The following is a 27957-nucleotide window of genomic DNA, read 5'->3' as shown; positions in this document are numbered from 1 at the left end:
GCAGTAGGACAAAGCAAAACTACACTCATGTTTATTTCCAAAGAGCTAGTCATCATGGGGATTCTCTGTGAGGATGTTGCTCAGTGACTGCAGTAAAGTTGTGCAGACAATAAAGTTGAATAGACTTCTTTAATAAAACAAGCACTTGCACAGACCTGGAGATCGGTCAAGTGCATCACCAGTTAGGTTTAGAAGGTTTCTGTGACACAAATATGGGCTTTCAAGACCTATCTTTGCTTTATTTCAGTATTTTTCCTTTCACTACATAGACTGGCAATTTTCATATGCTTAGTAGTTTTGCCTGTCTTTCCAGTCTAACTTCAAGGCTTGTCAGGATAACTCAGAAGATCTACACAGTGAAAATCAGCACTTTGCAGAAGTCTCCCACATACTCAGGGGAAGAGATGGGATTAGGATAGCAAACCTCCTCCCCATCAAGGAGAAGTCTGTCCAATCAGGTACCTGTGACAGGGACTAAAGCAGCATCTGCTCCTTTTAGACACCATTTTCTCTGAAGAAATATGGGTTTGTTTGTGGCTAACAGCTATTCTACCCAGGGTTGCTGTCCCGTGTCACGAGAGCACCTATTCACACCCAGGGGCTGCAGACAGTAGTTATCATCCTTGTCAGGAGCATTTGGAAACCAGCATGCACTCAGAAACCCCACAGCCTCACACTTTCTTCAGCAAAGGAGACTGGTATTAGAGAGACTTCACCAGACTTCAACTTTTTCCCTTTGCTGTTAAGTCATTGCCTTCCACTCCCCCGTATATAATACCCCAGTATCACAGTCAAAGTAACAGGCTTAACACAGGACAGTGTTATACTGCAAAAGCAATTCTGCTCTATGCTATAGATTTATATTTTAAACAAATAAGAAAAATATCAAAGTACCTTGCAAGACAAGTATGTTTTGTATTTTCAACAGAGAGATGAATTTTGCAAAGTAAAGCTTTTACCCTTGTTTATGCACACCAGTATTTATTATTCTTGAGTGTTGATTATAATCTGGATTGATAAACTCAAGCGTACAGACTGAAGTATTAACACCTCCTGACTTAAAAATAATGATTCAGGCCAGATTTAATATAAAAAAGTCTCAGTGAACAAAACTGAATTTTGATTTCGGTAGTTCATGTTGCTTTCATTTATTATTTTTTCTCCTTTTACGAATTCACAACTATGCTGCTCTTTTGTTTTGCACGTGAACCAGTGCCAAAAAATGTGTAAGTGGAAAGGCTTTTACTGCTCCTAATAGGGACTTTAACAGATTCTTCAAGTAAGATTTTCAGACAGTTTTCCAGATTGCAGATGTTAGGATGATCACATCTGCGCTGGTTTTGTTGCAATAATTTTCTTCATAGTTGCTAGTATGGGGTTATGATTTGGATTTGTGCTGTAAACAGTGTTGATAATGCAGAGGTGTGATTTGTTAGTGCTGAGCTGTGCTTGCACAGAATCGAGGCCTTTTCTGTCTGTTACCTCACCCCACCATCAGTTAGGCTGTGTTATCTTAGGTGATGTCTGGGGTTAAACTGCAGCAGTCGGCACCCAACATGGGGCTAAAAGAGTTTGAGGTAACAACAGGTTTGACTGGAATGTGCTAGATGGAATTTATAGCTATTATTGCTATTTATTTGTTTACATGCTCCTGTGCTTGCTTGCCTCACTGCATATTGGAGTCTAGTGCTCATTAGAGGCTGTTTTTTTGCTCTCTCTGCTGGCTGTAAAGCCTACCATCTTACTCTGCTGTGCCTGGGAACACTTTGATAACAGCAACGTGCCTCAGTTGTGTCCTGGGTTCAGCAGTAGCAGTCATTTTTCTCCTTCTTAGTAGCTGGTGCAGTGCTGTGGTTTTGACTTTCAGCTTGGGAACAGCACTGATAACACCGATGTTTTCAGTTGTTGCTCAGTAATGTTTACTCTGACCAAGGACTTTGTGAGTCTCATGCTCTGCCAGGGAGGAGGGGAAGCTGGGAGGAAGCAGAGACAGGACACCTGACCCAAACTGACCAAAGAGGTATTCCATACCACAGCATGTCATACCCAGGATAGAAACTGGGGGGCAGTTACCTGGAAGGGCTAGATCACTGCTCGGATTGGGCTGAGTATCAGTAGGCAGGTGGTGAGCAGTTGTATTCTCCTCCCTTGTTATTTCCCTTATCATTATTATTATTGGTGGCAGCAGCAGTGATTTGTGTTATACCTTAGTTACTGGACTGCTCTTATCTCAACCTGTGGGAGTTACATTCTTTTGATTCTCCTCCCCATCCCTCCCAGAGCAGGGGGAAGAAGGGAGGGGGAGTGAGCAAGTGAGCAGCTGCATGGTTCTGAGTTACCAATTGGGCTTAAATCACAACAGGCTGGCAGATGGACAGGGCATTGCTGCTGTACTAGACAGGCTGGAACGCCAATGTGAACTCAAGGCAAAGTGACTGTGACCTGCGAATGAGTCCATGTGGGAGGAGGACACCACAAAGTGTCTGTGGCCATGAATATGTCCACACCAGAACAAGTATATCTCAAAGTGTCTGTAGCCGTGAATATGTCCACACCAGAACAAATACATCTCAAATTGTCTCTGGCCATGTGGCCATACCCTTGCCACAGAGAGGCTGATGGCGCAAGGATAAGACCATGCTGGAGATGGAGCACCTCAAAGCACACAGTTACAGATAAGCCCACAGCATAGCATGTGTATCCCTTGAGGGACTGCTGTCATGGGTAAAGCCACATTGGAGCAGGCATACCTCTGAAGGCATTGTGGTCCTATGTCAGTGACAATAGATAATGGTCCGTGGTGAAACACACAAAAATTGAGAAGTACTGTTTGGCACGGGTTGTAGGAACGTAACGTTGAATATAGGGGAGTTAACACCGCTGTTAGCAAAAGGGAGTCTTATACCAGTTGCAAGACACATGAGATAATGGTCCATGGTGGCTCCTCTACGAAAAGTCCTGCTTTGGAAATCCCAAAAAAAGTCCTGACCCCCAGAGACCCTTTTCGTATAGCTGGCCACTCCTTCCGATGCAGGCTGGCCCCCTACATCAGAATGAGTGTCCCCTTTAGCTAGCACAAAAGCTCAAGCCTCATGCAATGTGGGGAGCCAGAACCTCATAACACTCAGGTCAATGTTACTTCTGCAGGGACGCCTGCTATGGTTGAGCCTGCCACCTCACATACTGCGATGATGCCTGTCAGAGCTGGTTTCCTGATCATCATCACAGGGTCTTTGGGGTTGGCAAGATGAACACTCACCAAAAATATCTGTCACTGTTTCTTTTACCCTTTGCCTGCCCTTCCTCCCTATCTTTTCCTATAGTAATAAACTAGTTGTTTTTTATCCATTGTGTCTCACCTCTCTCTCTCAACCTGGCATCCTCAAACTCTGGAACAGGTCCATAGATAAGGCCACATTGGAACAGGTGCACCTTAAGGCAACTGTGGCTGAGGATAAGTCTATGCTGCAGCAAGTATACCCCTGAAGAGACTGTGGCTCTGATAAGGCTCCACTTGGAACAGATACACCCCTAGGGGACTGCAGTCTGTGGATATGTTGAAGCCAGACCAGGGGCAAGGGGAGGAGTTCATTGCAATGTTAAAACCTATGATCTGGTCCAAAGGGATCAGGGGTCAATATTGTAATGGAAATACCTTTAAACTGTTATAACCCATGATTTCATTTGTGTGTTTAAGAATTACTATAGCAGAAACCTAAAAGAACCCCAGAAGCTGGGAGGGAACACAGCAAGGACTGCTGATCCCAACTGACCAAAGGGATATCCCAGACCATACAGCGTCATGCTCAGCATATAAAGCTGGGGGAAGAAGCATGAGAGGGAACTTTTGGAGTGATGGCATTTCTCTTTCCAAGTAACTGTTATGTATGAAGGATTCCTGCTTTCCTGGAGATGGCTGAACCCCTACCCACCAATGGGAAGTGCTGAATGAGTTCCTTGTTTAGTTTTGCTTGCATGGCTTTTGTTTTACCTATTAAATTGCCTTGATCTCAATCCAGGAGTTTTCTTACTTTTACCCTTCCTAGTCTCTCCCCCAACCTGCTGGGGCAGCAAGTGGGTAGCTGCGTGGTCCTTAGTTGCTGGCTGGAGTTAAACCACACCACCACCATTTAAACCTTCAGATTTTGCCAATCATTAGCAGAAGTTTATAAAAGTAAATATTTTCCTTAAGGTAAAATATGAAATTATTCCACTGAAACTTATAGCTGAATTCCCACTCACTTCAGTGGAATCTGGATATAGACAAAGATATGCATTATTAGTCTGATGACATGCAGTGTAATCAAGCTAATAAGTATGACAACTTGAGACCAAAAAGTACAGACTGAGGAGTGTGCTGTTGACAAACGTAGAGAAACATGTCAGTTTAAAGAAAAATGTTGCCTACAGACCACAGTGTTTAAAAAGCATTTTAATTAGATGTACCATGGTTTTTACTATTTTGAAAAGCAGTAACTAGAATGATTCCCAAATGGTTGCTTGGAGAGAAAGAATTTTTTTCACTTACTTCACTGAGATGGAGTTAAATTCATTTGCAAACAAGCAAACCAGTGAACACTGTTCTAGGAGAATTTTACAAGTTAGAAAAATGTCAGTTCAAAAGTGGCACAATAAACTCACAGTAAGCAAAGCATTTCTTATTCCAGACATGTAGTATCTTGGAAAATCCACCAAACCTCTTCAAGATTCTCCAAACGAGGCTACCCTGTTGGCTTTATGTAAAATCTACTGAAATAATCACTTTGCTTATTCTTTTATTACTAACTAGCTCAAATTATGACAGCCAATTTAAGTCCAAAGGTTGCATCTTCTCAAGCCTTTTAACGATGCAGAGAGTGCCTGTATAATACTTGTCATGCAGCAGTATCAATTTCCTTAAAAGCCTGAGATACAGAAATGCCAACTGAATTGTCTCCCTAAATAAATTTTAAAACATTGTTCCTGCTCAAAAAGAAAAATCTAACTCCAAAACACATTTGTGGGGACAAAAAGCAAACACAACCAAGTTCATATTATTCTTGCAACTAGTATCCAAACATTGCACACACACCTACTTCATTTCAACAATACAGCTGACCTCATTTAAGGGAAAAGACCTTCTACTTTAAAGGGAGAGAAAGTTCTGGTTCTCCACCTCAGAACATTTTATACAAGTTTACTTCACTCATCAACTCCATCCTCCCTCCATTACCTCAATCTTTCAGACCTTTCAGTAACCTAATTATAAATCAAAGAATGTAACAGAGGCATATATTGATCTTCAGTCTTACAACTCATGTAGTTATTCAACATTTACAAACAACATATTTCAAGAAAATATTTATTCTCTGTATCCTTGGAATGTTATTACTCACTACTACTATTAATATAAATGTGAAATGAATACACTAAAAAAACCTCCCAGGATCTTTTTAATCCTATTGGAAAAGTTATTTTAATCAATACTTATCTTATTACACTGAAAATATTGAACAGACATCTGTACACCTTTTTACAGAAAAAAGGATAAAAGAATCAGTGAAACCATATTAGTGAGGCTTCAGATCCTTCAGACCCACACTCAAATATGACAAAGTTTTGTTTGCAATCAGTTGCAGTGAAGGAAGTGTAAACACACATAACCAGAGAGTGATGCTGAAGTGAACTAGCATACAATAAAAATAGTCTGAAGAGAAAAATGGTTTCTACCCAAAACCTGTTAGATCTATAGCAGCAGTGTCACCATACCAGAGAGGGGAGGAACCATTTGGTCCAAACATCAACTCATTATCTTGACATAACACCACTTTGTTACCTATCCATTCACATTAACATCACCAAAACCATGATTTCACACACACACACTTCAAAAGCTCCAAAACAGGCAGGGACAGGAACACTGGAGCTCTTGCCTACTCTACAGACAGAAAAAACATAACTTGCCCAGTTTTGAAAAAGCCCATAAAAGAGATTTGAAGCCACACTGAAGATCTGTGATATCTGAGCCATACATTCATCTTATGACAATGCTCCATAAGTTTTTTCACTGCATCCAGAATCACTGGGGAGCTCTGTTCATAATTCATTGGTGCCTCACAGACAGCAGAGCTATCTGCCAGTGGCTTTCAGATGTAAAACCTAATGACTGAATACACCAACACAAAATAATATTTCATCTTGCTTTCTGTCTTGTGAAAACTTCAATCCCATTCCATTATTCAGGAATACAGGTATATTTTCTTGCCAGGTAATATTTTTGTTTATTTATTTTCTAAATCCGACACAGATTTCTAGGGGTATCCGTGACTGAGATTAGCACCACATGCAGCAGACAAGCACCACAGTTCACAGCACAGGCTGTTCCCTCTGCAGTGAGCAAGATGTTTCTTGTCATGCATAATTCACAAAGCAAATCAAACATGTCAGAGTCAGTGAATGTTGTGAAAGCTCACAAAGGAGAAAGGAACTCTTGGAGCTCAATCAACAGATGGGAACAGCAATGTAATAATGGTCTCACCAGTTTCTTACAGGTTGAGCTTTAAAGATTTTTGACCATCTCAAATGTAGTCAATATACCAAGCTGAGACTCAAAACACTTGAAGATTACTGAAAGATCATAGGTTCTTCGCAAGATCTCTCATTGAGCAAAAAATTCTTCCTCTCCAAACAGAAGGGGTCAAATTCCCCCAAAATGCAGAATTCAAATAAATCTGTTGAAGTACTGTTGTAGGAAAAAACTAGAAGAATGTCATGTTTCTTTGCGAAGTAGAAGTGTTTTGTACCAACACTGCTGCAGCACTGCTCAGCGCGTTCTGTGCCAAACAAAAAACTGTCAAAGCACTGCATTCACACCTCTTAAAGCCTTTATGAAGGCTTAAGTCTATCAAAATGAAAACACTGGCATAACTTCCTCTTGTTTTACAGCATTACTAATGTTCCTTCACTATCACTTAAAGAAGTTTGTTCATTGTAGTTCCAGAGCTAGCTTAGATTGCAACAAAATGTTTTGATTCCTAATGCCAAGTCAAAGTGGACAACAGCTGCTACCTTGCCACAGTTTTACCTCTGGTCCTTCTCTTGAAAGCTATGTGACTTATGCCAACAGGCTTAGTCACTTGCCAATTCTCTGTAATTATTAGGAAATGTGATTTATTACACTACCATTCATAATGAATTGCATGGTTGTCTCCGCACAGTAACTGCAATTCTTCACCTTCCTCTCTTGTACCAGTCTTTTAATATATGGCTGTGGGCTCTTGTCTGAGCACCAGAGGTTAAAAGGGAAGAAAGAATCAAAAGGAAAACCTAAATGAGTAAGGGAATGTGGGGGACAAGGAGGAGAAAAGAGCTGGTATATGAAAGCAAGCTACACAAGAATATTCAACATTTCATATATTTGAATGAGTGTTACCTTGCATGCAAGAAGTTTTTGCTCATTATTCCAGAAAGACCTTAACAAGCAAGAAAATTCCTTACATGGAAAAGTTAGTGACAAGGCAGTTGGGTCTTTCATCAAATGCCAGTTTGCCAGGAAACTCAAGGTAAAATATATAAAACCAATCACAGATATGTAAACACACAAAAACCATTCATCCAGACTTAGGTCAGGAGCAACACTTAGTATGCTTAATCTATGGTCTTGGATTGGATCTTAGAAAGATGTCTTCTTCCCTTTCACCCCACTTGGTACTTCTCTGATCAATCGGTGGGCTCTGACTGCACTGCTCAAGAGCTGTAAGAATATGTGATAGTTTAAAAACAACTTTTAACTAATCAGTGGTCATTGACAGTAGTTCAACACAGCATCCAAAGCAATATATACCCATACGGGTTACTGCTCATTGCAGAGCTAACCCAAAATCTTCTTTAGTTATTGTATTTGGCTCATTTTTTCTCCTGGAGAAACATTTCTCTAAGTAGAGAAGTGCTTTAAATCTGAGCTAGTACAACTAGTTCAAGGTATGCACCACACTTGAACTCTACCTTTACTAACCCTGCCTTTTGTGATAAGGCTACATCAACATAATGCTGGAATCCCTCCAAAGCTTCCCCATTACTTTGTCCTTCTAAGTATGTGGATTGAGACTGAAACAATGGGTTCACTGACAATGAATTTATTGCATCAAGAATCACGGGGAAAAAAGTCCTTAACATGGCCAATCACAATGGTATTACATATGGCTTTGAATGCCCTTAATGAGGCCTGAATTTAAGTGTCACTTGCAGTGAAAGAATACCAGCGGTAACAAGACCATCACCATAATATAAATATATTTATGGTTTATATAACATAATTCTGATGAGAAGAATAAAATGGAGAATAGTTTATTTCAATTTCCACTAGACTTCAGTGGTACAATATGTTATCATTAGTGAACGAGGACCCCATTTACACAAAATTAATTTGATCAGTGAAGCTACATCACTAAGTACCAGAAGCAGATTACTAACTTTTCTAAACAAGAATTTAAAATACAACATAAACAAATTTGCATGTTCATGTGTACATCCATACAAGGCAAGAGCTTCAGAACCACTCAAAGGGTTTGAATAACTAAATTCCATTACAGCACAGACAAAATAGGCATACAGGTCTCCACAGTGACTCAGTGATCTTTTTTTGCTCAGTGCCAACACAGCAGCCCACTGCACTTTTACGTGTAGCTGAAAACAACATTTTGATCCATGTACATTAGCCTGCAGTCAAGAAGCATCAGAAAACCAGCTCTACCAACACTGCATAGTAATTACTAGGTTCTTACCAGTGAGGACTTGTCAGTATCACAATTTCACACACACACAGCTAATGGAGACATAAATGCTTTAAGAAACATTAAAAAAGGTCTTATCAAATAGGAAGGCAGAAGACAACTAAAAATTACTATATTTATAATGCAAGTGAAAGTCAAAACAGTTTCACTAAATTATTTCTAAAACAGCTGCAGCATTAAAATTTCCCATGTTTAGAATCTTGTAGTGTCAAGAAAAGAACCATATAGTTTGGAAGGTCTTTATTCATAATAAATGATATTTCAGCACACGCTATATCCATGCATTAGTATTCTATGGGCATCTTTTTTAATTTTCACTAAAAATGCCTCGCCCATTGTAATTCAGACTAAAATCCATTAAAGCTTCTATATTGTGCATAGAAATTGGTGAACAGCAGGACTTTGAGCAAACCTAACCACCCATACGTATGAAAACATGTGTTTCATGTTTTACTTGGCAGAGTACAGAAGGGTGGTAGAAAGCAACATACTTTCTTAGCTAACTATAAATCCTTTAACTTAATTGGAATTACTACAGACAACAATTCTGGGGCCACCCTGTGATTGCACAGCAGCCTCCTGCTCTAAATGAGAGTCGCAAAATACTGATTTAAGCTAGCATTAACTAAAGCTTGTAAAATTGCTGTTCAATCTTTCTCACAAAACATGACAAATATAGCCTGATTTTAGATCAGCATAACAAGTAAATATTAATAAGAACCACACTGTTCAACAGCTGAAGTCACAATGTAAACACTGAAGAAGCCAAGAGCTCAAGATTTCAGGTCAGAAAGAGACAATTCCTCAGTATATAAAAGAAAGAAAAGGAGCAAGGAAAGGGTTGTTTGTTCACCTTGAACTGCTTTGACTTCCAGAAGCTTTTCATTTTTTAATAAACACCTTCAAGCACAGTTAAATCCCATATTCCTCTTTCTACATGTCTGCTTATCCTCCTACCTATATTTCCACGAGTTTACAAATTCATATTTCACCGAAAATGCGGAGTTCAGGCAAACATAGGTGAATTTATCTCCATTTGTCCTCCTAAAAACCTGCTTTTGCCCAAAGGAAAATCTGCACACAGTGACTGAAATGGGCGGTATACAATGGCGAGAATGCCAGCGCTTCTTGAATCACCCAGCACAAATATCAGCATTTCATAACACAACAAGAATGAATAATTTTATGCCAGGAATTTTCCCCATCTCCAGTACCAGCACTGCCTGCAAACAGTGAAACTCTTTGTCCTTAAACTAATGAGAAACACTGGTAGCAGTCGATCCTCAAAAAATTGTGTGACCTTTGGATATTCTAAGGAAAATAAAAAGAGATCTTGCAAACATCTGCATTTATTTGGTTATCGAATGTATGATGCCAGCCCATTTCACAGCTGATACATGAGAAGCAGCAACAGCTGCTCTTTCAGTCACTGTGACTGCAGCCTTGGGACTGTGCTGCGATTTGAAAAATGAATTGCACTTTCTCAAACTTCTCTTGATTGTAATTTTACAAAGGTAGTGTGATTCAACTCCTGGTTTAGAAGCAAATTTACCCCTGCATGACAGATTTCACACCTAGATAACCAAGAAATTGGACATAACAAGTTTGTCATAGCTAAACCAACCTCTTCTGATTAAGTCAACAGCTGAGTGTGTGTTCATGCAAGTGTCTGCACACACATACACGCACATTGCAAGGAACTTAGGAAGTTCACAAAAAGCACATTCCTGCGTGCAGAGCCCACTCTGTGAGAAACACAGTGAAAGTCTTCTCTGGGCTGTTCAAGGCACCATAAACACTTCAGAACCAGGGTGGTACCCTAGATGTAGTCAAAAACATGCAAGTGAAGATCAAGTGATGAGGTTCAGCAACAAAACTGACATCATGAGCTCTACTATGGGAAAAGAGGTTTCAGAAATTATGTTTCTCATAGTTGACAAGCACATCATTCAAAAGTTACCAAAAACTGTTCTGACTGCTGGTATACATTACAGGGTTTAAAACCCCATTTATAGAGCACACTTTCTCCTCAGGCATTAATTACCTTGGCCTTTGTACTGATCCCTCTCCCCCTATTCTTAAGTTTCCTGTCATTCATTCATCATCGCCCTCCCCTACAAACACGCATAAGCACTTGCACAATCAAACACAGAGGGAAGTCTCCCTCTGCTACAGGGCACAGGAAAAAAACCACTATCTCCAGAAACACCATGCTTTGTTTTCAGTGGCTGCCTAGTAATTAATTATCCCTGAATAGTAATTGAAGATTTGAAGCACAACGTTCTAGCAAGTCATCAGCAAGAAGGATATTCTGTCATTCTGGAGTTGCAGCTTTCAACACCACGAAGTATTCAGGTACTGTATGTGCATTAGTATATTTTCCATTATATATCTGAAAGTGTCAATAAATTTACTTTTCGTTTGGATCATGTTTCTGAAAATACTATTTGTGAGGTTCCAGCTTCCAAGACTTCCTAAGTCACTGCATTGACCACCAGAGAACCCTTTTTCCCCCAGTAAAGACCTCAACTGAATTTGGGTCTTTCAAAGTAATGTAGAAGTGCCACTTCAGGAAATACCACCCTAAACCCAATCCCTTTAGAAAAGGACGTTAAAACAAATACTTTCCCAAAGTGACCACAATCAAAGTTTTTCCACAGATTACAAAGAAACCAGGGTCAAATAACCATGTTATTTGACAAGCTAGAATATTTGTATTTGCCACTGAGCAGGCATAGCTGCAGTAGGCAGTCACTATTTTGAACTATTTTGAAATAGCCTCACATAGACAGCAGACATCAGTAAAAGAAAGGAGTCATTGTGATATTACTGCTGCTCATTAAGTTTTTGCAGAGGGAATAAAACTGCCATCATTTCCATAACTGATATTTTCCATATTTATTAAAAATTATGCAAGAAGTCACTTTCATAACAAAAAAAGTATTCTCCACAAAGTATTCCAGATAATTTAAAAACCTCTATTAAAATTATATTCCCCCTTCTTGCCACTCTCCCCAGTGGTCAGTTAAGCTAGGCTGCACAGCACTGTTCCTTTTAAGTTTGTTTCACAAGTGATTGAATGCTACAGAGATGAGTAAAATGCTGCCTGCAGTATTTATGCTTATTTGTCACAGGTTGAAATTGGGTTGGGACACTGCAAGCATTTCAGAGCTTGTGCAAATCCTTCCTTGAGATTATTTGCAACCTATTGATGCATACTCAGGAGCACACCATAAAATATCGTTAAAGTGATAAATCTGTCATCAACTAGTATGAGCTTCCCTCTCTTCTCATTTTCTTTCATACATTTTCAATTGTTGTTTTCCTTCGACTGCTAACCCAAGTAAGATCTCTGTTTAATAATAAAACAGGCAGATTAAAAGTGTATGATGCTGAGCTACCTCTGTGATATCCTCACCTATGATGCTGTGAAACTGAGGACAGTGACTATTACACTGAAAGACAAATGATGCTAGATGAAAAACAGAGTGACAACTATTTTTTTGTAAATGGATGCTGCAGATATTAGTGAGAAACTAAGATTCATTTCATTGTAACCAATTAAATTTGGATATACAAGTAGAAAAAAAAACCTACAACATGTTCCTACAAAAGGCAGAAAAATTTGCCTTCTTTGACACTAACCTCTGTGGTACTTGTACATCAATAATGCTATTACTGCAGTTTCAAATTCTTTTCCTTTTAAGGCTCCAAGTCTCCATTCTACAAGCATCTACTTTACTTCCCCCCACCAACACACCCACCCCCCCACACCCCCCCATTGTTTCATCTCTTTTTACTCCAATACTTCTTAAACTTAAGTCAAGAGAAGGAAGCAGTTAAATTCTTGCCATCATTTCTTTCCCTATAGTAGGTAGAGTCGTTTTTGCTAGGAATATCCATATTATAAAACAGAAAAAAAAGTCAAATCCCCCTGGAGTGCGGTATTTCTTTGCTTATCACAAACATCTTTATACTAAATGGCATCTGTCTCCCTGAAGAAGAAAGTTTTCCATCTGAAGCAGTCAGATACATAGTATACCGCAAGGCATATTTTGTGATTATTATCCAAAAGAAGAAAAAACATTCCAATATGTATTCCCTTTCCCTGGGTAACTATTGAACTAGTCTTGAACTGTAATTCATGGAGAAACTGGGGACAAGGCGGAAGTACTTATTCAGCAAGCAGGATAGTTCACAAGTTAAAGGGATGGCGTTCACTTACAAGTGATTATTTCGGATGCAGTAGAGGTTGACTGCATTTTAGCAATGCACCAATACCATCCTTCATATTATGGGACTGCACAGTGGTAGAAGAATCACACACATAGTGAAGGAAGAAACATTAAACCAGCATTTTATTGCTCAAACACTAGGAGTTCTCACATGCAAGCATACAGAAGAATAAAATACCACTCCAATTAAACAACAAGGTTACTGAACTGGAAGTAAAATTATACATACCCTGAAAAAAAAAAAGGGGGGGGGGACGGGGGGGACAGGGGACGGACAAGGCACACAAGCTGCATGTAATTACTGGTTATTATTTTGGACAAGAAGGCCAGTAGAAAGTTAGGATAATGATCAACTGTATAAACCATAAGCGCATTCCTACCCAAAATGTCAGCATCTCCAGATCTACAAGGCTTTCTGAAGCCAAAGTCCTTCCCTCTCCAAACCAGGCAAGTTCAGCTGATCATTTACTCTAGGTTACATCACACAATGAATTCATCCCCCTGAACAGCTACTTGGGGATTGTGGGGCACCTCCCTGGGAATCAAGTAATTTCCAACTTCTCCATCAGACAAGAAAAAACAGGGTAGTTAATCTTCACATAAGCATTAATATTTAGTGACTGGTCTCCGACTATTACAGCAGACCTAGAAGATGAGAGCAGCCACTCTGAAGAGCTGGGATGATTTTCTACAGGGTAGGCAGCCACCTGCCTCACTGGGCACTAAGCCTAACAAGAACCCTGCTAACCATGCAGCATCAGGGGCCTTGACTGGAGCACATTTTGCAGAGCAGGGGATGGAATTAAGTTGGCTGCTGACAGGAATGATCAGTATTTCAGAGACTAGTGTAAGAAACTCTTCAAGAAGTCACCAGGTTGTGCTGACATCTTGAACACAGGTAATGAAGCAGAGGGGACCTGTGCAGGGTCAGGCACCGCAGCCCCCCAGAGAAGCTATGAAACAATCTCAACAGTTTTCACTGCAGTTTCTGACAATACATCAACCCTAAAACACTCCCTATGCTGTTCCTAACTCCCACCTTAGCCTGAACTTGGATAATGCTGATTTAGAGCAAAAACACGCTGAGTCTTCCTTGTAACACAAAAAGAAACGCTGACCATTTTGCATCCTGCGACACACTGGTATGAAGGCGCATTGTAACAATACACTGAATATTGCACACAGGGAGATGGATGAAGACATGCTACATCAAGCTTTACAGACAGCAGCAAAAAGTGTAAGATGGCTCCTAAATATTTAGAAAAGCTTGGTAAATTTCTTAGTCTCCAAATATTCTTTTGCAGTGTTGCATCCTTAAATAAAATCTAATACCATCTTTTGCTTTCTACATTCACACGGGTGTGCAAATTCTGCTATAAATAAGGCATTTCTATATGTTGACTGTCTGTAAGTCTAGATAAAACTTACTATCCACTATATCAGTATAGCAGAAAAAAAGACACCCTGATATTGACATGAGCTATTTTGTGGAAGAAAAATAAAATAAATAAATAAATCGGACTACATTGAATTTGAAATTTAGCAGGCAGGCTCTCCATCAAACTTGAAAGTGTTATTTACTGATACACAATAAAACAAATAACTTGCATGCTCCTACTCCCCAGTTAATGTTTATTGATTAAGCTTTTGTTAGAAAAAGGCCATTAGCAGTACATATTCCCGGACAAGTGCTTAAAGCAAGTCTGGTAACATACCTAACAATTTGTTCACTGAATAGCATTTACCAACCATTGGTTTTCACTCTTTTGAGGGAGGGGAAATGTGGGAGTCATTTGCGACAATGCAAGCAGAACAAATTGGAAAAAAGGCATACTGTTTGATTGGGTTATAAAAACAAGTAATTGCCAAAGTTTCATAGAGGTACAGCTAGTATGTGCAGCTCCACATTGGACTGAAAGTCACTTCGCTATTTCTAGACTTCAGAGAAAGCTTTCAAAAAAAATTTCTCTAGTGCATCAGAAATAGATATTGAATTACAAGCACATTAATTGCATGAAGCATTCCATTTACCTGTAGCAATTTTGAAACTAAGCTACTTTTGAACTTTAGAATTTCAACTACCATTCTAGCACGTTTTATTCCTGCAAAGCAAAGTTCTCACCCTGAATGAGTCAAGGGGAAAAAAAATTACAATTATCAGACAGTTATATTATTGCTGTAAAGGCATTAACCAGCTGACTCACTTAAATCTAGTCAAACAGAGCACACTGTATTCTCACCATCCTTCTTCACTTCCCACCTTTCAAGAACAGAGGTTTAGTAAACAGTATCTGGTAAACAATAGATGGTAATAAACTCATAAACATGCATATTTATAGTCATCTCTGTACATTCTCTTATGACCTATGCTTAAAATAATCACAGGCTTTTAGCTCAACAAACCTGTATCTGCAGTTGTACTTCAGGGTACAGTATTTTCATTCACACTGCAAGGATTTGGGAATAAACTTACTGTGGTCTGCGAAACTGTAATTACAAAAAAAGGTACTCAATATTTGCTACATGAACTTGCAAAGTCAGTGGAACAAATCCTGAAGATATTTTGCATATCCCTACACATACCCTCAGCAAGTACAAACTTGTGCTGTCCAGAGTGCACCGGTATGCATCTTTGGAAAGTAGTTCAACAGTTTTCTACTGGATGACTTTTACATCAAACAATTAATGTGCAATATTTCTTGAAGTCTTTTCTGGAGAACTTGAGGCATTTCAGCTTAATATTCAGAAGAAAAAAAAATAAAAAAAAAACCAATAAATGATCATCTTTACTTGAATATATGTTGGATCATCGTCAATATATTATGAACAGCACATCCCGAAGGCCAGTATATTCAAGTTGATCAAGAAAGTGTAAAGAAAGCCAACTTTAAATAGTGAGAGAGCAGGAAGAGTTAGATGGATACTAAGAGGACTTTTTTTTGAGTACAGAAGTATCTCACACCAATTTCTGAGTAATACATCAGGTGCCATTATAAGGTTTCTTACAGCCTTATATTGACAGGAGTTACAATAAAAGGACCAATGTTTTTAGTTACTGCTCAAATGTTTGGTCTGGCCAAGGACTTTGTGAGCCTCATGCTCTGCCAGGGAGGAGGGGAAGCCAGGAGGAAGCAGAGACAGGACACCTGACCCAAACTGACCAAAGAGGTATTCCATACCACAGCACATCATGCCCAGGATGTAACTGAGAGTTACCCGGGAGGCCTAGGGGACTGTGGGGTTGGAGGAGGTATCGGTCGGTGCTTCGTCATGCTGCGGGGGCGAGTTATCAGTTCGCAGGTGGTGAGGTGTTGTATTCTCTTCCCTTGTTATTTCCTTTATCATTATTATTATTGGTGGTAGCAGTAGTGATTTGTGTTATACCTTGGTTACTGGACTGTTCTCATCTCAACCTGCGGGAGTTGCATTCTTTTGATTTTCCTTCCTATCCCTCTGGGAGCAGGGGGAGGGCAAAAAAGGGAGGAGTGAGAGAGTGACTGTGTGATTTATGGCTTTGTTTAAACCACGACAGTAGTAATAGTAGTAATTTTATATTATACTTTAGTTATTGGACTGTTCTTATCTCAACCTGTGGGATTTACATTCTTTCCATTCTCCTCCCCATCCCATCTGGAGGTGTGGGAAGAAGGGGAGTTAGCAAGTGGCTGCATGGTGCTGTTACTGGCTGGGTTTAAACCACAACACACTCCCAAACCATTAAGGACAAGATTCACAACACTGCATCAAACAGTCTTTGCTTTTCTAAAAACAGCCTTAAGAGCCACACAACAGTAACACTGAGATGAGAAAGCCAAGACTCCAGAAAGCCTGTGACTCAGAAGTGGCCCCTAGGGCAGCCCCAGGTGAGGCTGGAGCCCACGTTCTACAAGACAACCCCTGCAGAGGTGGGAGCCAGGTACTACCTTCATCTGCACATAACCTAAGCAAAACAGAAATTTATCAGCCATAAATCATCTTACCCTGACTTAGCTGCAACAGAGAAGAGATACACTGTGAACTCAGCTGTACTTGCCTTTTCCCTGCCCTCCAAAGGGCCAAAGGTTTTGCCTACAGCCTGAACGCTGCCACTTCAGCTCCCATTTCTCTTCTTTCAATAGCTAAACTTTCAGTTGCAGAGCACCAAAGCAAGCTAACAGCTTGCCCAAAAGGACTAGAACTAAGGTTTTAAGGACATGCTGCACTGCTAAAGCAGAGAGCCCAGACACACACCTAACCAAGGCAGGCTGTAGACACTGCAGCCCCCCAACCTCCTTCAAACAATCAAACGAACTTGCTTTGTTCCTAGCCCTTTAGAGAAATCACCTGGCTATCTCCCAGCTGGATCTGATAACAAACAAAGCCAGCTGGCTCCCTTGCATCAAGCTCCACCTAGTCCACAAAGCAGATCAATTGTTACATTTATAAACTCAAAATAATTCATTTATAGTTTTGAATGTGTTTTATTATTCACTGCAAATGCTTTCCCTCATAAAAACATTCCAACAGATTGGTGAATGAGGCTGCCATATACCTACATCCATATAAAAGTTCAGGAAACACACCTGCAAATCTTCTGGTAGACAGCAAAACACAGGAGGAATCTTGGTTTTCACGTAAGACTTTCCTCATTCTTTGCAAAGATAGTTTCATACAAGGAACAGCAGGCAGACAATAGTTAAATTTCAAAGAACGGAATAGCTGGGCTTCATGTAGATGATGCCAGGAACAAACTAATGAGCCAGTGGTCACTCCTGTATCAACTAAATTTAAGATTATGGATGTGACAGATCTCCTAATCATATTTTACTATTCCTCCTAAATATTCTAGGCAAAAACACATTTTCTAGACAAAACAGAAGTAAGAAGGAAGAGTTGCCCTTAGGTGTCTGAAAATGACTTTGAAAGGTTGCCCTTACTAAATATTAAGACCAAAGGTTTTATTAGAGGGGGGGGAGTGGAACGGAGCCTGAGAAAGCAAAACACATGCTCAGCACAAGAATTACAGGGAAGAACATGTCTCAGGAGGAGGAGGTGAAGGTCTAATGCCTTTGGATGCATGCAAGGGTTTGGCAGATAGACCAAAAAACACAAATGGAGGGAGAGGAAAAATTATGTAAAAAAGTGGATGTTTCTGGGAAATATATGACAGAAAAACATTCAAAGCTCCATGGTGACAGAGATAGCCCAGCAGCTCTCAAAAAAGAGGTCACAGGGTGAGTAATACAAGGCAGAAACTTAGAGAGATGATTTATCTATCTATTGGGAGATGCTTGGAGGCAGAGTTGAAGTTTTTCAGGGTAAAGGCAGAACTGTCAGTAACTTCCCCAGTCTTGTCTTTGGAGAAAAGCAGCTGTCACTAGAAGGTTTCTCTCCACTGTAAATAACTTTACCAGCCTCAGATTTTGGGGATAGTATGCAACTGGTCAATATAAATCTATGCTTGATTACTATTTTTTTTGGAAAACACAAACCACCAGCACCTACAAAGTCATATTGAAAAATAAAGGCACAATCTAGTGATTTATTTAAAAAATAACACAAAAGAAACTTTTCCTATATTCTTTCAGAAGAACTTTTTACAGTTTCAAATTCATCAGAGCTCTGAAAGAGTATGCTTATTCAGGAACAAAGGAAACCATGCAGATACATTGGTGAGGGTCCTAAAATATGATTTAAATTTTTGCAAGCCAAGAAGCTGGGGGGGAAATTGCGTTAACGCTTTTCCAAAGATATATCATGGTGACAAAGCTTCCTTTTAGAAAACAAGGCCATTTAAAATCTCAAACACATTCATTCCACAGTCTGTATTCAAAGCAAGCCCACCAAGCTCTTGCACAAAAGGTGAATAATCAGCCAGCTATACACTATTCATTAATGATGCAGAAAGAGTGGGATCTTTAAAAGCAAATGCTGTCATGGAAAGATGCATTTTTAGAAGCTATTAGAATATTTGTCTTATTTATTCTTCCATATCCTCACCTGAGCTCAGTCTGCTGAAGAACAATGCAATCAGTCAAGTTGTTTAATAATGGAAGATTCAAAACCTTTTCAATAAATATGTTAAATATGTCCCTGGGCTTTTCAGTTTGCAATGGAATTTTCTAAATATCAATCAAAGCAGCAGAAAACAAAAAGACTCAAGAGATGTCTGAACAAACCCTAGTAATTTTAATTTAATTTAAACTTAATTTAACTACTTAATTGTCTTTTCTCTATTCTCCACAACAGTCTTGTCCTCTGCTGATACGGTACACTATAGATGTTTTTAACTCTTATTATTTTGTTGCTTGGAACCTTCCCTCTATAATAATTTAGCAAAATCTTTTAGGTAAATATGACTGAGCTGCAAGAGGTAAGAAAGCCAAGACTTTACCTCACCTGCCAGTGTTTTTGTTCTCTTTTATGCTCTTCTGCTGTTTTACCTAACTAGATGAGAAGAGGTTGTTGCCTACCAATAGGATCTGCGGTAGACACTGCATCTTTTATCAATGCTTCTAAAAACTTTAATAGAAAACATTCTAACAAAAAAGACAGTAAAACTGGAAGCAAATAGAAACAGACAAACAGAGGGGAAAAAAAAATATGTGTAAAAGGGACAAAGAAATACAGAAATGACACAACATGGCCGGAAAAACACACCCAATAAACAAACAAAAGAGCAACAAATTGGAGAAGAGGCTATGTCTGCAGAAATTAGGAGAAAGCACAACAAAACAAAACACAAAAGAGACTAGTCCATACCCTTTTCTTCAAGTAAAATTGCTTCAGATTGTGTTGAAGTGGAATGAAATATATTTTCTCTCAACTGAATTCTGGCTTTTCTGTTACTGGCACTTCTGCATGTATCTAAGCAGACACTGTGCTTTTTTTTGCTATATTCAGAAGTCATCCCCATGCCACTGACTTTTTTTATCAACATCTCTACTAGCACAGCTGACATCAATAGTTCCCATGATCAGTTTTATGTAAAGTGTTTCTCTTTGGGGAAAAAGATACGCTCATTTTTTTCTCATTACTGAAGTAAGGTTGCTCTTTCTATTACTGGTTTACACACTACAGCAAGCCTTTTAGCTTGAGCTATCAGGTATATTTTAATGATGTGCTGAGCAAGGGCACTATTACCTGTAGCTATGAGCATACTGTCCACCACTTTGCCATGTAATTAGGATTTCTTCCTTTTGCTAATCAAACTCATCTTTCCCAGTTGCACACACCTCTGATACCAGCCTCTGTGTTAGTGCGTGTGTGTGCAAGCATGATCACAGCAGCTGACAGAACCACAGCACCCAGCCAAGTGGAAAATACAATTTCCAGAAAATAAAAATATGCATTCCCAGAAACAACAATCTGCCTAAATAAGTAATCTGTAAAATGCAGCTACCCAGTAATTTAGCAGTGAAAATGATCAAGATTTCTCTAGTGGCTCTCATCTAGAAGTTCCCTCAGATACGTATGTTCTTTGTTATAATTAAGAGTAGATTTGATACCTATTAAGGGCTGACATACCCACCTCTCTCAGACAGTTATCACTTTGGAAGAATAATTGTATTGCAAAGTCTCTCAGCTTTAGAAAAACATGAAAACATGAGGTATGGAAGACATCCTTACTTTTGAAGGAAGGAGGAAAGCACGGGGCTTTTGCTGGCTTCTGTAGTCTTTTTCACTACATAAATATACACATTGATATATGTTGGCTTGAAGAAAGCCACTAAAACCCCAGGGGACAAGTGGAATGAGAATTACTGAATCTAAGAAAGAGATATTAAACATCTTGCTGACATAATCTAGTTGTAAATCAGGAAATAAGCATCCTTGTCCTCCCTCTCAGCTGTGTGTCATACACAATTTTCACATTCTGAAAACTCTGAAATGAATTTTCTGGTAACAGTAAGTTTCATGGTTTTGTTCTAAGTGACTTCCCATTGCATTCTTCTTTTCCTGTTCATCATGAGGCAATATTCATGCTTTTAAAACCCCAGGCTCTTTCTTGTTCTTCAGGTACCCCCTGCTGTACATCTGCTTTCCCACCCTTTGTCCACAGAAGTTGTGGCTTTTCTTTTTACCAGAAGGCAGTCTCAGCCTCTCTATTTTAACTTGGAGAAGAGTAACAGACCATGCTCTGCCCTCTGTACCATGCTACATCTGCTGGGGGTATGCTTCAGGTTAATCCTCTGTGATGAAAGCAGGTTTGAATACATGGAGTGTAAGTACTATTTACAGAGGATAAACATTTTCCCAGTTTTCCCCTCACAGCAATGAGATACATACATTTCATTAAGCAAAAATTATCTGTTTTCCTAAGCAGCAGTGTACATTCTCACTTGATGGTCAGGCTTTGAGAGAACTAGGAGTGTTATAATTAAAGAATGCAACCAAATAGTCTGATTTTGAGAGATACTGAGCACCTGGTATTGCAAACCACAGATGTTCTGTCACTGCCCCTGCTGAACTGCTCTGCTGACCCTCATTAAGGGCATACCACAGCACATCACTGTGATGGTTGTGCAAGGTAGAGTTAACAAGGCTTTGCTCCCTACCCTCTAGACACCATAGAGTAAATAGTAACATCATAACCCCTGGCATCTGCACATCATATTTTATCCCAAATGTGTAAGTATTTATAGTGAAGTAGAAAAAGCAAGAACTGTGAGGCATCAGCCCCTAGGTCATCCTGGGACTCAGCAACAGCTCCTAAAGATGGCTCTGATGCAAACACTAGCAGCTGCACTGCAGGTTCAGCAAGCTTTGTCTCACCTCTCCTGTCCGTGAGGCCACCCACTGAGCCCTCACACTGCTCTGTGGGGCTTTTGTCCTTGAGCTGAACCTGCTCCAAATCCCTGTGTCACACTGACTCAGTCTCCCTCCACACCATACAAGCTAGTCAGGATTTGTACAATAGATACACTCAGAAAGAGAGCAAAAAAGAGGGATTTAAAAAGGGGAAGAGATGGTCAACTAAAGCTCTTTTAAAAGCGGAGCAGTAAAAATTGAAAAGTCACACCTATCTGCTGTCATGCTGAATTGTGTCCTGATAAATGTCTCTGCCAAGGAGGAGCATCTTCTCCAAGACAGTGTGACCCTAGAGACTACACAGCAAGTTTTATCCTTATCTTTCATAAAGCCAGCGGGAGGAAATCTCTTCTCACAACACTATTCACCACATTAATTTCTTGCATCAGTTCAAGCTGTGCTTAGTGACTTTGGTTATGTCTGCACAAACACGGTCAGGGAGACCTCTTCACGCCCCAGAAAGCAAATGCCTTGTGTATGGGTGTGGCTCTGACCAAGGGCATAGTGGAACTGTCCTGGGTTCAGCAGTAGCAGTCATTTTTCTCCTTCTTAGTAGCTGGTGCAGTGCTGTGTTTTTGACTTTCAGCCTGAGAACAGAGCTGATAACACCAATGTTTTTAGTTGTTGCTCAGTAATGTTTACTCTGACCAAGGAACTTCTCAGTCTCATGCTCTGCCAGGGAGGAGGGGAAGCCAGGAGGAAGCAGAGACAGGACACCTGATCCAAACTAACCAAAGAGGTATTCCATACCACAGCACATCATGCCCAGGATGTAGAACTCAGGGCAATTACCCGGAAGGGTTAGATCACTGCCAGGGTTGGGCTGGGTATTGGTCGGGGGGTGGTGAGCGGTTGTATTCTCTTCCCTTGTTATTTCCCTCATCATTATTATCATTGGTGGTAGCAGCAGTGATTTGTGTTATACCTTAGTTACTGGACTGCTCTTATCTCAGCCCGTGAGAGTTACATTCTTTCTATTCTCCTCCCCATCCCTCGGGGAGGGGGAGGTGAAGAAAGGAGGGAGAGTGAGCAAGCGGCTGCGTGGTTCTTAATTACCAGCTGGGCTTAAACCACAACAGGAACCCATTCCCGTCACAACTGAAATAGCTTCACTAAAACCTTTCTTTGACCCTCTGTCTTACAACTGACATGCAGTGTCAGGATAACGCAAGGGAGGTAAGATAACAAAGAGGTAGCAGGGAGCAAGAGAAACAGGAAATACCAAATTACAACATGAATTACTTACTTATGGTAAGTAATTAATTTCCACGGTGGGGTTTTCTTGGGGGGTGGGACTACTCCCTACTACAAAATACTCTGCTGAGATCCTTGCAGCTGAAATACATTAAAGAAGCCACTATGTCTATATACAGCTGACTTTAAATCCACCCACCCCACTTACACTGTAACTTCAGTGCTTAAGAGAAGCAGCCTTTGGCCTGAACTATGCCTAGGCATCAGCTCAGAGTGCTAGTTAGCACAAGTTACCATTGCACCCAGGAGTGTGATACAAATTAAACAGCGTAGGCAATGACATGCTCATGCTCAAGACGGAGCTCTGGTCCTGCTTTGTTTACTGTAAAGATAAGACTGTATAAATTTGCACACGCATACCCTTAGCTGAGGAAGAAGAAATAGTAGCTACCCATTAACCTCCTAATCCATCCACAGCTCAAAAGTGGGAGCTTGACCACAGCCTCCACCAGCATGCTATTATGCTCTTCCTGAACAAAAGCCTTTTTTTTCCTCAAACCAATGCCTGGAAAAGAAGAAGCATATGAGGAAAAAAACCCAGCATCCCCACCCCCCAGGCCTGTGGATACAATCCAGGCAGAGAGGAAAGGCAGCTGTCAGCAAACCCCAGCCACCAGATTTACATTAGTGAATGGGAAAGGATGAAACAGCAGGGAACAACTAATGCTTCTTAACATTCCTGGAAAGAAACATCCCAGAAGGAAACAGAGCCTGCAAAAAAAAGGAATGCCACAGGAGGTACAAATTATCCACCAGCTATACACACCAGCTCATTATCATCTATTATACCGGTCCTGGGAGCTGAGACACTGGAGAGGCCATTAGCTGGCTTGTGCAGAGAATAACTAACTCCATAAGACCCATCTCTTCCCAAGGCTCTGAATGCACTGCAGGGCAGTGCCACTTTTTTGATCCCCCACCCCCCATAGGTGATAAATGCAAAGAGCTAAGAAAGACTGTCTTTTGGAGGGTGACTGTGACGCATGCAAACCACCTATAACCTTGTTGAAGTCTTTAAATTCAGAGTTTTTGGTTTAGTTTGTGGAGAGTTTATGGTAAAATGGACAGAAATCCCTCCTGGGCTTCTCCTGGCCACAGACAGACCTGGAAAATCATCAACAACAATAAGCTTCTGGTGACTAATTGGGTCAGCTCAAAGGAAGAAGTTGGGACTAGCAACATCATTGATGATAAATGTTGTTCGGAAACAGAAAACAGGGAATGTAATCTCTCAGAAAGGAATTGAAATGCATGTCACAAATCTCAACAGGGCTCTGCATCCACAGACTATTTTGTTTTCTTTTTATTCATCATTCAAACAATCCATTATTATTATTATTTGTGTTGTCACAGAGTCTTGAGCCTGAGTCCAGGATCAGCACTCTAATGCAGCAGGTGCTGTAGAAACTCAGGGCAAAATAACTATCTCAAAAACCTTGAGATCTACGTACAGAAGTATGGACCTCCTTCTTCCTATAGTAAACGTAGTGGCCCCATATGCAGCTATTACCTGTTCGCTGACCTACGTTTTTGTTTGGTTTTTCTTTTTTTCAAATGCAGGGTATTAAATTGCTTTATCTAAACTAATGCAAATATCACTTAAGATGAGTAAGCCTTTCTCACTGTTGCATGACTTTCACCTTGACATACACTTTCTAAACAGACGTTTAAAACAATCAAGTATTGCTATGAAGTGCACCAGATGTTGAAGATGGCACTACACTGAGTAGGGTACAATCTAAGGATGAGCCACAGTTTGAAACTGAAAGAACACACAAAGAACAAAGCAGCAATAAGCAAACCCAAAGCAAACACCACAGGAAGCAAGAGGTCCTAGGGAGATACTTGAAGAAGAAGATGGAGAGACTACTTGCTCACACTCTGACATCCAATGCCCTTGCACACTGTTTTGGGAATTACTAGAGAATTTCTGTCACTATCAATGTCACTGCAACAGTTTTCCCTAGGAGAAAATCTATTTTTAAAAGTGTATAGGCACTGCAGAAAAATAATATACTAAATTGTCAGTTCAAAAGAGGCACTTTACCATTCCTGTTAGTTTGAGTGTAATGGCATCAATCCGAACCCAGACGCAGACCACAGAGCGACACAGGTTAATCATAAACAGTCAACTCTTAGTCATCAGACTAAGCAGAGACAGAGCAGGACTGTCAGCAGACAGAGCAGGATTGGTCTGATGCTATTGTTGATATTTCTAAGGTCACTTGCAGTATAATTAAAACTCATTAATTAATTCTAACACTAGCAGAAGATACATGTGACTGATAGCTGAGGGAGGAGAAGACTATATTCATCACTAGTGCCAAAACCTGCAAAAGAAAAACCTGTGTTCAGCTCGTGTAAAACTGGAACTTTAAAAGCCTGCAGAAGGCAAGTCGTAAGCAGCCATCTCAGAACCTGGCAAGGACCAAATGATCCAGGGGAACTGCTCTTAATCAGACTGATGGAACTACAGTGTGGCTGTGTGATGCAGATAGTTGTTAGAGCATCTCAAGGTTTGAGACGCCTTTGCCTTTTTGAATATCTAAAGTTGTAAATTAACTTCTAGTATTTTCAACTTTTTAAAGCTTTTGTGGAATAAAAGTTTGTGATGGTATAATAGGGGGTGGTTTCACTGACCACACTTTGGTTTGCTTCAAAAACAAAGGTTCATACAAACAGAGGCCCAAGCGAACAGCAAACATCATGAGCTAAAGGAAAGGGTACTAACCAGCACCCTTAGTATCAAGGGTGATCACTTGATTACTACCAAGTAGGATTACTTAGTATCAAGGCAAAATATGCATCAGGGAAGTGAATTGCAAACAGCACATAAGTGGTCAAAGCTCTGCTTGCAAACAGATTGTCCTTTTGGTACTTGGCCTCCTTGGATGATGGGCAAGAAGCAACCATCGGAGACATGCTGAGTGCAGAGGCCCCTTATTGGCTGCTAAGAAGGACACCGAATAGATGTGCAGTTGTTGGTAGATGCTGAAGATCCTAGGGCTTAGCCCAGGGACAGCAGGTCAGGCACCCCCCAGGCATGTCCGAGCACATCACAGAGGTATCACTCACTTCAAATTCTCCTACGCAAAATGTATGACTGCTGGATGCTCTTTCACCTCTGCAGAAGTGCACACACACTTGTCCACTTCTGCACCACATTACATGCAACCTGGCATCTCCTCACAGCCCAGTCATAACATTTTGGAGGGGGCACTCAGTCCCATCCATAAGTACATGCTTCTGAAGATCCAAAATCCCACAGAAGTCGGGTGCTTGAAACGGACCTTCCCCTTCTCCCCTCTCCTGTCCCTCCCCAGACGACCAGGCAGCAACCTTCCCACCCAATTTCGGATACACCGGAGGCTCCCCCGAGGATTCGCGTGGCTCCTCGTGGCCCGCGTCCTGCTCGGGAAGCCGTGAAGGTGGCACAAGCGCAGGGCGGCCCCACAAGAGCAAGGGACGCCCCTGCTCTCGCTGCGCGGCCGGGCTGGGGGCATCCATCCCTACGGTCCACAGCGCCGGAGCTGGGGGACCGCCCGCAGGCGACCGCATCCCCGCGGCGGGCACCGCCGGTGGAGCATCACCGGGGACCGCCTCGCCACATCCCGGCATCTGCCTCCTGCCGCCCCTGCCCACCCCGCTTCAGCGGCTTCCGCGACGGGCGCAAGTTGCGAGGCGGAGGAGCGGCGCGCAGCCCCCGCTCCCGCATTCCTCCTGGCAGGGGAGGTGGCGGGGCGGCGCCGGAGCGCTGGCGGCGGAGTTTGCCGGTCCGGCTGGTGCCGCCCCTCCCTGTGTTTTCTTCGTTGTTCATTTTTGGCGGGGGGAGCGGTGGCGGGGGAGGGAAGCGCTCTGCTCTCCGCAGCTTGCCGCGGTGCGGATGGACTGGTCTTCGTGAACACAGCTCCCGACGTTTCCCAAGCAAACCCAGACCCAAACAAACCACCCACTTGGATAACTAAACCGGTAAATCCAGCTAACTTTTCATTGTCTTGCTTGTGTGTGCTTCTGTATGTAGGTATTTATGGCTTATCCGGATTCATTTCATCATCCTTAGCTTTTCGGTTTTAGCTTCTCTTGTGCTGCAGGAGAACTTGAAATATTGGGGTTTGAATGGAACAGTCGGCTTTATCCTAAAGTTGAACTGAGGAATGAAAACCTTCCTAGGTCATACCAGCCTTGCAAATATGTTTACTTGTTTTACTAACCTGAATGTAGATGGGATTTCATGTGTCAGCATCCCCTTGAGTTTGCTTTTCCTTACTTTAATTTTTACCGATGCTCTCTAATATGGCATAGATTTGTGCATGCTATCCTGTATGCTGACTGATGTTGAATGCTGGCACTTGGCTTTGAATCTCTTCAGTTAAAAAATTGAGCTTTTGAAGTTAAAAAGTGAACTGTCTTCTCTTTTCACCCTCATTCATCTTGTGGATCCTGCCAAGACAAGGTCACCCAAACCAAATCAAGTGCTATTTCTCAGCCCCAGGGCATCCCTGCCCATGGCAGGGAGTTGGAACTAGATGATCTTAAGGTCCTTTCCAACCCAAACCATTCTGTGATTCTATGATGGAAACATGCCATGGTTCGTGCAGTTTGCACAATTTGCATAGCTTTTAAATCCAGTAGGCTTTTATTTGAGAGGTTATGGATTTTATACAGTCACTGTATTAGTTGAATGCTTTATGACACTGGGCAACCCCAGACTTTCTGCGCATTACGAAAACCAACTTTAGGAGTTTGTATGCCTTTGTTTTGTTAGGTATTATAATTTCATAGACATTTATGCTCTGTCCTAAGAGGTATTCTTCTTCTTGGAGCATTAACCCAGCAGCCATTCACCTGAGGAAAACAAAAATGAGGTCAGTTAAAAAAAAAAAATCAGTGTATACATGGAGAAAAGA

General features: G+C 40.9%; 2 protein-coding genes across 2 annotated transcripts in view; both read left to right on the top strand.

Annotated features, from left to right (window-relative positions):
- PDZK1 (PDZ domain containing 1) overlaps positions 1-27957 on the top strand; it is a 338251-nt gene that overhangs the window by 136952 nt on the left and 173342 nt on the right. The window lies entirely within an intron of this gene.
- HTR1F (5-hydroxytryptamine receptor 1F) overlaps positions 26810-27957 on the top strand; it is a 110319-nt gene continuing 109171 nt past the window's right edge. Inside the window, exon 1 of the mRNA XM_061453961.1 lies at positions 26810-27019. The gene's annotated coding sequence lies outside the window, so the exon portion shown is untranslated. The remainder of the gene's footprint in view (positions 27020-27957) is intronic.

Source organism: Pezoporus flaviventris, unplaced genomic scaffold, assembly GCF_033815535.1.
Source record: "Pezoporus flaviventris isolate CSIRO_AGI_PZ_B2104156 unplaced genomic scaffold, CSIRO_AGI_Pfla_v1 ptg000015l, whole genome shotgun sequence".
In the NCBI taxonomy this organism is placed as follows: domain Eukaryota; kingdom Metazoa; phylum Chordata; class Aves; order Psittaciformes; family Psittacidae; genus Pezoporus; species Pezoporus flaviventris.
This window is presented reverse-complemented; position numbering and strand designations above follow the sequence as displayed.